Raw genomic sequence first — 8,655 nt, 5'->3', positions numbered from 1 at the left:
TAGTTCTTTTTTCTGAATATGGAGGGCATGTTCCACCATGAGGCTTTTGGCATTGTCTTAGATCGTTGCATTGCTGGAAAGAGCCAAGTCCATCACAGCTGACCATCACAAAATGTTGTTGATCCTGTGTACAATGTCCTCTTGGTTCTGCTCATTTCACTCAGCATCAGTTCATGTAAGTCTTTCCAGGTTTTTCACTTTATAATATTATTTACTGCAGGGACTCCCTGTGGCTCTGCTGTCTCCTCCATAGAACAGAGCCTCCTCAAAGCTCAGTGTCCCACCCAGCAGGAGACACTTAGCACCCGATGATTGATTTAAACAACTACAACATGATTTTTTGTTGGGGGGGGGGGCATGTTTCCAGCAACTGGAGGAATCAGGGAAAGGGTATTAGTAGAAATTGTAGAATTCCCCCTGATGGCTCCAGAGGGCTTCCTGACCTTTGCATTCCAACTGAGTTGAATATGAATCCATGAGGTAGCTGCATTTCAATCCAGTCCTGATAATTGTATGACCCTGAGCAAGTCACTTCCTGCCTCTGAGACTCAGTTTCCTCCTTTGTGAACTGAGGACAATCCCACCTTTAATGCTGGACACAATGGACTGGCATTAGTGTGCAGTGAACCTTAGCGTTCTCTGTTGATGGCCAAAGGCTGCCTAAAAGCATAAGATTTGGACACCTGAGTCCAGTGGCTACAGCGGACATTCAGGGCCTCCCATTCATCCGGGGCTCTCCTCCCCTCTTTGGGAGGCCTGAAGGAAGGACACATTCTTTTCTAGTCCCCTGGCTATCTCAGCTTCTCAGCAAGTTCCTCCTTGGGAGACTGGGAGCCACAGCTATTCCATTCATCCATCTGCTGAGTTGTCCTTTGTCAGCCTGTGACTGATTGGAGAGGAAATGATTGTGGGCACTGAGCTCCCTGTTCACTTGTCTCTGCCTGAGCGCCTGCCTCCTCAGGGGCTGAATCACCCACAGGGCTCAGCCAGTCAATAATCCAGGGAATATTGATTTTTGTCACTCAGATACAGCAGACATCTGTATGGATTAACCTGGCTTGACCAGACCCATCCTGGGGTACCTACAGAGAGATATTTGAGGATGGCAGAGGAAGGAGCGTTGGAAAAGGAGCAGAGGGCTTGGTCAGAGCCAGTGACTCAGGGATCAGCTGGTAGAAACCCTTCATTTTACAAGAGGAGGAAACTGAGGCAGAGAGGAAAGTCCTGAGGGGCCCACGGTCACATGACAGACCCCGAGGGCAAAGCCAGGACTTGAACCCAGGGCTCTTGGGCACATCCTTTCTGCCTGAGCCCAGTAACTCGGAGTAAGCATTCCCAGGGACTCAATCTTCCTGGGCCAAGAGAATAAAAGTCCGTGGCCCCAGTTTGCTTGGTGAGATGGCAATGGAGTAGAGATCGAATCCAGATGTTGGCGAGCCATTTCCCAGATCATGCAGGGAGGACAGGCCGGAGCTCCCACCTCCCCCTTAGAGAAGGCTGAAGCAGCCAGATAGTTCTTGGCCTAAGAGAATGCATTCTTGTGGGTTGTTCATGGAGTCCCAGGGCTAGAGTGGACCTGCTGGCAGTGGTTAGGGGTGTGTGTGTGAGAGAGTGTGAGTGTGTGTGAGAGTGTGTGTGTGAAAGAGAGTGTGTGTGAGAGTGTGTGCGTGCATGTGTGTGTGTGTGTGTGAAAGAGGGTGTGCGTGAGTGTTTGTGTGTGTGTGAGAGAGTGTGTGAGTGTGTGTGTGAGAGAGTGTGAGTGTGTATGTGAGTGTGTGTGAGAGAGTGTGAGTGTATGTGAGTGTGTGAGTGTGTGTGCATACACGAATGTGCCCACTCCAGTGAAGGACTGTCAGGAGGAGCTGGTGGGGCCTGCCTGGGACCCCCGAGGAGGGCAGGACACACTGTGCCCCCTCCCTGGGCCAGCTCCCTGCCCTTCTCTGCATTCCAGCAGAATCCCTCTGTTGGAGCCTCAGTCTTCAGGAAGCTTCCTGCCTACCCTGCAAACCCTTGGGCACCAGGCCCAGCCTGGCTTTCAGATTCTGTTTATTCTGCCTTTAGTCCTCACTTTCTCTGCCTCAGCTGAGAGTTTCTCTAATTACTAACAGATGCCAGCCCTGGATGGGGCAGGAGCCAGCCCAGAGCCAGGGATCCGGCCTTAGATTGGGGACCCAGCGGTAAAACTTTGCAAAGTAACCCTCCCCCCACCACGCACACAGGCGAACGCACACACACCCGCCCTCTGTACCTTCTGTGTGGGCTCTCAAGCCTTCTGAGGATGCCCTGGAGAAGTAGTGCTGCCGATGTCTACAAGGGGCATTTCTTCTCGCCATCCAGGCCAGACACACAGGGTTGGGGGCAACCATGGTCAAGCACAGGCATTTCAGATAGCAGTGTGGTGTGATGCCTTGGAACCAGGAAGGCTTGAGTTCAAATCCTGCCTCAGATGCTCACTAGCTGTGTGATCCTAAGTAAGCCATTGGGTCAGTTTTCCCATTTGCAAAAATAGTTCAGCAACTGCACTGGGGTCACTTTCTCAATTCCAACTCATACTGGTAGAGGGGGTGGGTCAGTCAGTCAGTCAACAAGCATTTATTAAGTACTTACTACATGCCAGGCACTGTGCTAAGCTCTGGGAACACAAATACAAATGAAAGACAGTTCTTGACCCCAAGAACTTGTTTTTTGTCCTTTGTTCTTGAAGAGGACTGTAACATCAGGGGGATGGCATGGCTTGCACTGAATTGTATCACCAGCCTCACTCTCCTCCAGAGCCATCTGTGTCCAGTGGCAAGACATAGATCAGGACTCCTGGAGATGGCCCTGGGTGTTTTAAAGCAACTGGGGCTAAGTGACTTGTCCAGGGTCATACAGCTAGTAGCTGAGGTGAGATGTGCACTCAGGTCCTCCTGACTCCAGGGCCAGTGTTCTATCCACTGCATCACCTGGCTGCCCCTCCAAGGAACTTAACTTTTTTTTTTAGTACAATCCATTCGTTTTATTTTTTTTTTAATTTAACTGAATTTTTTCCAATTACATGTAAAGTTTTTTTTTGAGTTCCAAATTTTTCTCCTACCCTCCCTTCCCTCCCCCCTTCCCAGGACAGCAAGCGATTTGATATAGGTTATACATTACCATCATGAAACTTAACTTCTAATGGGAAGACAGCATCACATAGAAGAAAACTGAAAGGGAGAGATGGGAGGGAGAAAAGGTGTTTGGTGCAGGGGCCTGATGGAGCAATCCATAGGAGGTGCAGCCTCTGAGGAATTGGAGTTTCTGTCACTATTGCTCAGGAGCTCCCATCTGGTGTGCTTGCAACAACAGCAATTAACCTGGTGCTATCAATTAGGTTTTATGGCAGACATTTACTGCGTAGGTGCAGCAAGGACAGAAATAAGCCAAGCCCTTCCCCTGGGCACAGTGGCTCAAACATAAAGTACAAGGAGTGAGGTGCCCCTTAGGGCCAGAGGCACCTCCTGTTTCTGGGAGCCTTTTTCTCTCTTTTCAGAGTGCCTCCCACGGTCATTATGGTAAGGTGTAGCCCAGTGCTGTCAAACTCAAATAGACAGGGATCCCTGCAGATCATCTATTCGCCTAGAAAACCACACATTAACATCATCTATGTTTTTTTTTAAACATTTCCCAATTACACTTTAATCTGGTTTGGTGGTTTTGCAGCCAATAGCAGCCCATTAGCAGTCCCATCTCAGTAGTCTGTGGGACAACTCACTTCCTTGCTTAGTTGGACTGGCTTCTTAATTGACTATATCAATAACAAAAGCCAACAGAAATCATCTGATTACCTCAACAGATGCAGAAAAGGCCTTTGACAAAATACAGCACCCATTCCTATTAAAACACTAGAGAGCATGGGAATAAGTGGAGTTTACCTTGAAATGCCAAGTACTATTTATCCAAAACCATTGGTGAGCATTATCTGTAATGGGGATAATCGAGAAGCCTTTCCAACGCAATCAGGGGTGAGGCAAGGGTGCCCATGATAACCTCTACTATTTATTATTTAATATTGTACTGGACTGGCTTCCGGCAGGATGGGGTGTCTCCACTGTTGGCTCCAGCACCTGTTGGGCTGTCAAACATGACTGTGGGGAGCAGGCCCCCCACTCTACACAGCAACAATGGAAAGAGTGGGCACACAGAGTCGAGAAGAACACATGTGGGGGACACCTGGGGCCCAGACCTCTTGCCCCTCTGGTATTGCAGGCCCCCTCATCCAGCCTCTCCTCATGCTATTTTCACACTGTTCCTTCCAGGGGCTCTGGGTCACTCACTTAATTGGGAACTCTGGCCTGTTCCTCCCCAAAGTTAAAACCGATGTGACCAGTGGGGACTGACCAGCTCATCTCAGAGCTGTCTCCCACCCTGACTCACTCCCTAAAGAAGGCCTCTTGCTTTCAAAAGGCCTGCCAGGCCTTCAGAAAAACCTGGAAACACTTACATGAACAGATACCGAGTGAAGTGAGCAGAACCAGGAGAGCATCGTACACAGTAACAGCAACATTGTGTGATGATCGGCTGGGATAGACTTAGCTCTTCTCAGCAATACAGTGATCTAAGACAATTCCAAAAGACTCATGATGGAAAATACTCCTACATCCAGAAGAACAACTGTGGAGTCTGAAGGCAGATCGAAGAAGAAGATTTTCCCTTTTGTTGTTTCATCTTTTTGTGTTTTTTTTCTTCTGTTTGGATTCTTCTCTCCCAATATGACTAATGTGGAAATATGTTTACCATGATTGCAATGGATAACCCACATCAGATTGCTTGTTGTCTTCAGGAGCGGGGAGGGAAGGGAGGGAGGCAGAAACATTTGGAACTCCAAATCTTACAAAAGGGATGTTGTAAACCATCTTCACATGTAATTAGGACAAAAAAATAAAGGCCAGCCAGAGACGGGGAGCCACCCCTTCATCTACGGAGCGCTATGCCTCAGCAGGGAAAACAGACACTTCTTTGCCCTTGCAGACATTAAGGCCTTGGGAGTCCCATTCCCACCTCTTCCTTTCTGCATTTTCATCACTTAAGGTGAGAGGAAATCAACTGTTGTGTGTGGGGGGGGAGGTCCTTGATGTCCCTCTCTGCAGGACTGACCAATGTCAGTGAGAAATAACAGATGGGGACACTGAGGTCTGATGAGCAGCAGCCATGGGCCCAGGCAGCGGGTTGTCCACTGTAACAATCAGAATGACCCCACTTGCTGGAGACTTACTATAGAAGAGCCTCGCCCATGAGGTGAAGGTCTCTGAGGGCAAGACCATGCGTCTTTTCTTTGGCATCAGGAAGTGACATTTGCTTGTGGGAGGAAGAAGGGGGAGCCTGGCGGGCGCTCTGACTCGCTCTTTCCTGTGGACTCTGGCGGAGAGCAGAGCTAGGAATGCGCTCTCCCTTTAATAGATAGATGAATGTAGGCCTTTCTCTCTCTCTTTACCAAATTCTTATTCTCCTTCATAAATGCTTAAAAGTCTAATCTTGCTAAGGCTTGTCATTTATTGGTGTTCGCTCATTGGATATTTCGGACAGACTAGCTAGAATTTTAACTCTTAACACCACTCTTTTCAGATCAGTCAATACCCTTGGCTGCTTCTCTGAATTGCCAGGAATGCTCAGTAAAGATGGACACTCTAGTGCTGAAGGTGGGGAAATTCCTGAAATGGGGATAAAAACAGGTTTTACCCTTTGGGCCCAGAAACTGTGGGTTGCAAGGTACCCACAAGCCTCCAGCTGCCAGGGGCTTTTTGCCACTAATGACCAGCTGGCTAACATCCAGCTCCATTCATTCGCAAAGACAGGTTGAGCGTTGTATGGAGGTGACCTGATCTTCAGTGTCTGCTGGGGCGTGAGCTTCTCAAGGGAGTTGCAGAGAAATCAGAGCCCAGTGGCCTCACTCTGATGCCCTCAGGTGGCTCAATCCAATGCTGGGAGGGGGGCTCTCTGTGAGTCCCAAGGCCTGGGCTCAGCCGTTACTCGGCTGACAATGGAGGGCTCTGCCTCCCAGGGCTCAGGCCAAGAGATGCTATCAGCCCGAGCTGGCTCCTGGGAAGCTCCGCACAGCTCGCCTGTTTCCAGGAGAACAGAGGAAGCTGCTCTCGTTCCCATTCCCCATCACCTGAGCACTTCTGTCCCACCAATGAGGTGCTTGCCTGGGCTCCAGCCCCAAGGGACCAGGCAGCCAGCAGGGAGGCCTGCAGAGCAACATCCCTAGGGCGAGGGGCCTTGAACCCCATGAATGCAGAAAGTAGGAGGGGGTGGAGAGTGGGGCGGGGGTTACCAAAGCTCAGGCTTACCTGAGGCTGGTAATAGAAACTGAGGATTGATGTACAAAAAATCTAAAGCAACACATGGGAGAAAGAGGAAGCTCAAAGGGTCAGGCCAGCTGGGTGGGGTGTGTGGGAAAGCGGCAACTCCCCCCTCTTACTTTCTCCTGCTTTCTCTGCCAAGAACAACAGCCTTTGTGCTGGAGGGACAAGGACAAGACTGGTGGAGGGCGGGGATGCCCCAGAGAACGTCGGGCCGCCTCGGATGAACTCCGCTCCCCAGGCCCAGAGGAGCCACACTCTTGGGAGGGGAGCCGAACTGCTCGCTGGGCCCCTGAGCTGCTGTTTGAAAACTCCCGTGAGGAACAGAAGACGTGCCGCAGAGCAGGAAAAGCACAAGCACTGTTCAGAGAATACGGCCTGCAGCCTCTAGGCAGGCAGCCCTGTGAGCTCATTACCAACCCAACATCCAGGAAGGCTTCCTGGACATGCCTTTGGGCCAGGCTTAAGAGGATGACTAAGGGGAAGGTACTAGGGGAGACCGAGGGAGGGAGGGGGAATCCTGGCATGGAGTCGTCTCAGCAAAGACTGAGAGGCCAAGGACGGAGGGTCCGGGTGGGGCACAAAGTCCTCGGAATAGCACGAGACAGGGACGGTAGGAGGCCCTGAATGCCAAGCAGAGGAGGCGATGAGGCCAGAGGCTCCTGGCCCCCCCAGGGCTGCCCCCAGAGCTTCGGCTGGATCTGACTTCGCCCCAGAGTCCCAGGGAGTGATCAGGAGGCCTTGGAAGCTCCAGGGGCTGCTCCTCTCCCCAGCGGATGTCTCTCTGGGGTCAGGAAGCAATTAGGCAGACAGCCACGCCCAAACAAGGATGGAGAACTGTGAAAGTGGAAGCTATATGCTGAGCCTGTCATCTGCTCCTCACGGGCATAGGGGCCTCGACCCTCTGGTTCCTGCCAGCTCTGGGAGGGCATGCATGCACACACATGCACTCGCGGGCACAAAGGGGCTATGCCCAGGCATACACACCCAGGCACTCCATGACAGGATGTGGGCTCACAGCCAGCCCGACACACGAAAGCACACAGGCAGGGTTTCCTCTACTTGACAGAGGCGTGTCCCATTTCGTGTGATCCTGCACAAGTAATTTCACTTTGTAGGCCTGGGTTCTTCAGCTCGGGGTCTCTTCAAGCCCAGTAACCGCCATCCTCCCAGTTCTTTCCATCCTTCAGCTCTGGCCCACCCCCTTCCCGTCACCTCTGATGGCCTTTGGCTCCACCCACCCTTGTAGACCCGACCCAGGGTCCCCCAGGACCAGGTCTCTCTCTTTGGGTTTTCTGGGACTGCTGACCATAGCCAGAGAGAGGCTGGGCTCTCCTGCCATGGAAGCCCGGCTGGGTTTCAGTAGGGGAGCCAAGATGAGGGCCCCACGGCCAGTCCTTCCTGCCTCCCCATCCCCTGTCCAAGTGGTGACTCAAAGACTCCAAAGACTTCCAAGGTCCTACATCTTACCTAGCAGGAAACTGAGGCCCAGCGAGGTCAGCCAAGTAGCACCAGAGTGCCGGCGAGCCCATGGCTGGGCACCCAACCCAGGGCTGTTTCCAGCGCCAACACGAGCGCATGGGGTGCCCAGGGTGCAAGACTAGGACTGCTAGTAAGGGACATGAAGAATGTGAGGGGTGGAGAGCTCTTCTCTCTTCCTAGTCCTGTCCTCGGGATTTCTGGGGTGCCCAGAAAGTATGGAGCCTGGGATGATCTGAGGAATTGGGGTATGCCTGAGCTGGCATCAAGAGAGCAGACAGACAGCAAGAGCTCCTGATCCTTCCGACCTCCAGAGAAAGGGAGGGAGGACAAGGGGGAGAAGCCACTGCTCCGTCCCCACGAAGCCAGACCCTGCCTGAGCCATCCTGTGTCTGGGGCCACCATCCAGCAGCCCAGTGCCCACGGTGCTCGGCTACGAGACAGGATGCAGTGGGCAAAGTGTCATACCTAGGAAGAGAGGCAACAATCCGAGGGCTGGAGATCTCTGGCGGGCGCTGGAGCCAGCCCCGCAGTGAGGCAGGTAGCACTCGGGGTGCTGTGGGGGGCCCTCTCCCCTGAAGGTCCTGTGGCCTGCTTGGCCTGGAATGTCCCCCCACCAGTCCTTTGCCCTTTCCCAGAGGGCAATCTCCTCCCCCACCCCACCTGTCTTCATTCTCCTCTTGGTTCTGCCCTGACCCTTGGCACCTCCGAGTCCCCGGGCAAACCCTCGTCATCTCCCTTTTCCCTTTGCAGCTCCACCTCCTAACTTAGAATAGAAGCCCCCCGGGGAGGGACCATCTCTCTTTTTAAACTTGTAGCAGTTTCCGCAGGACTTAGGACACACCTAGAACCGAGA

The sequence above is a fragment of the Dromiciops gliroides genome, chromosome 3 (genome assembly GCF_019393635.1).
Source record: "Dromiciops gliroides isolate mDroGli1 chromosome 3, mDroGli1.pri, whole genome shotgun sequence".
Taxonomy (NCBI): Eukaryota; Metazoa; Chordata; class Mammalia; order Microbiotheria; family Microbiotheriidae; genus Dromiciops; species Dromiciops gliroides.
This window is presented reverse-complemented; position numbering follows the sequence as displayed.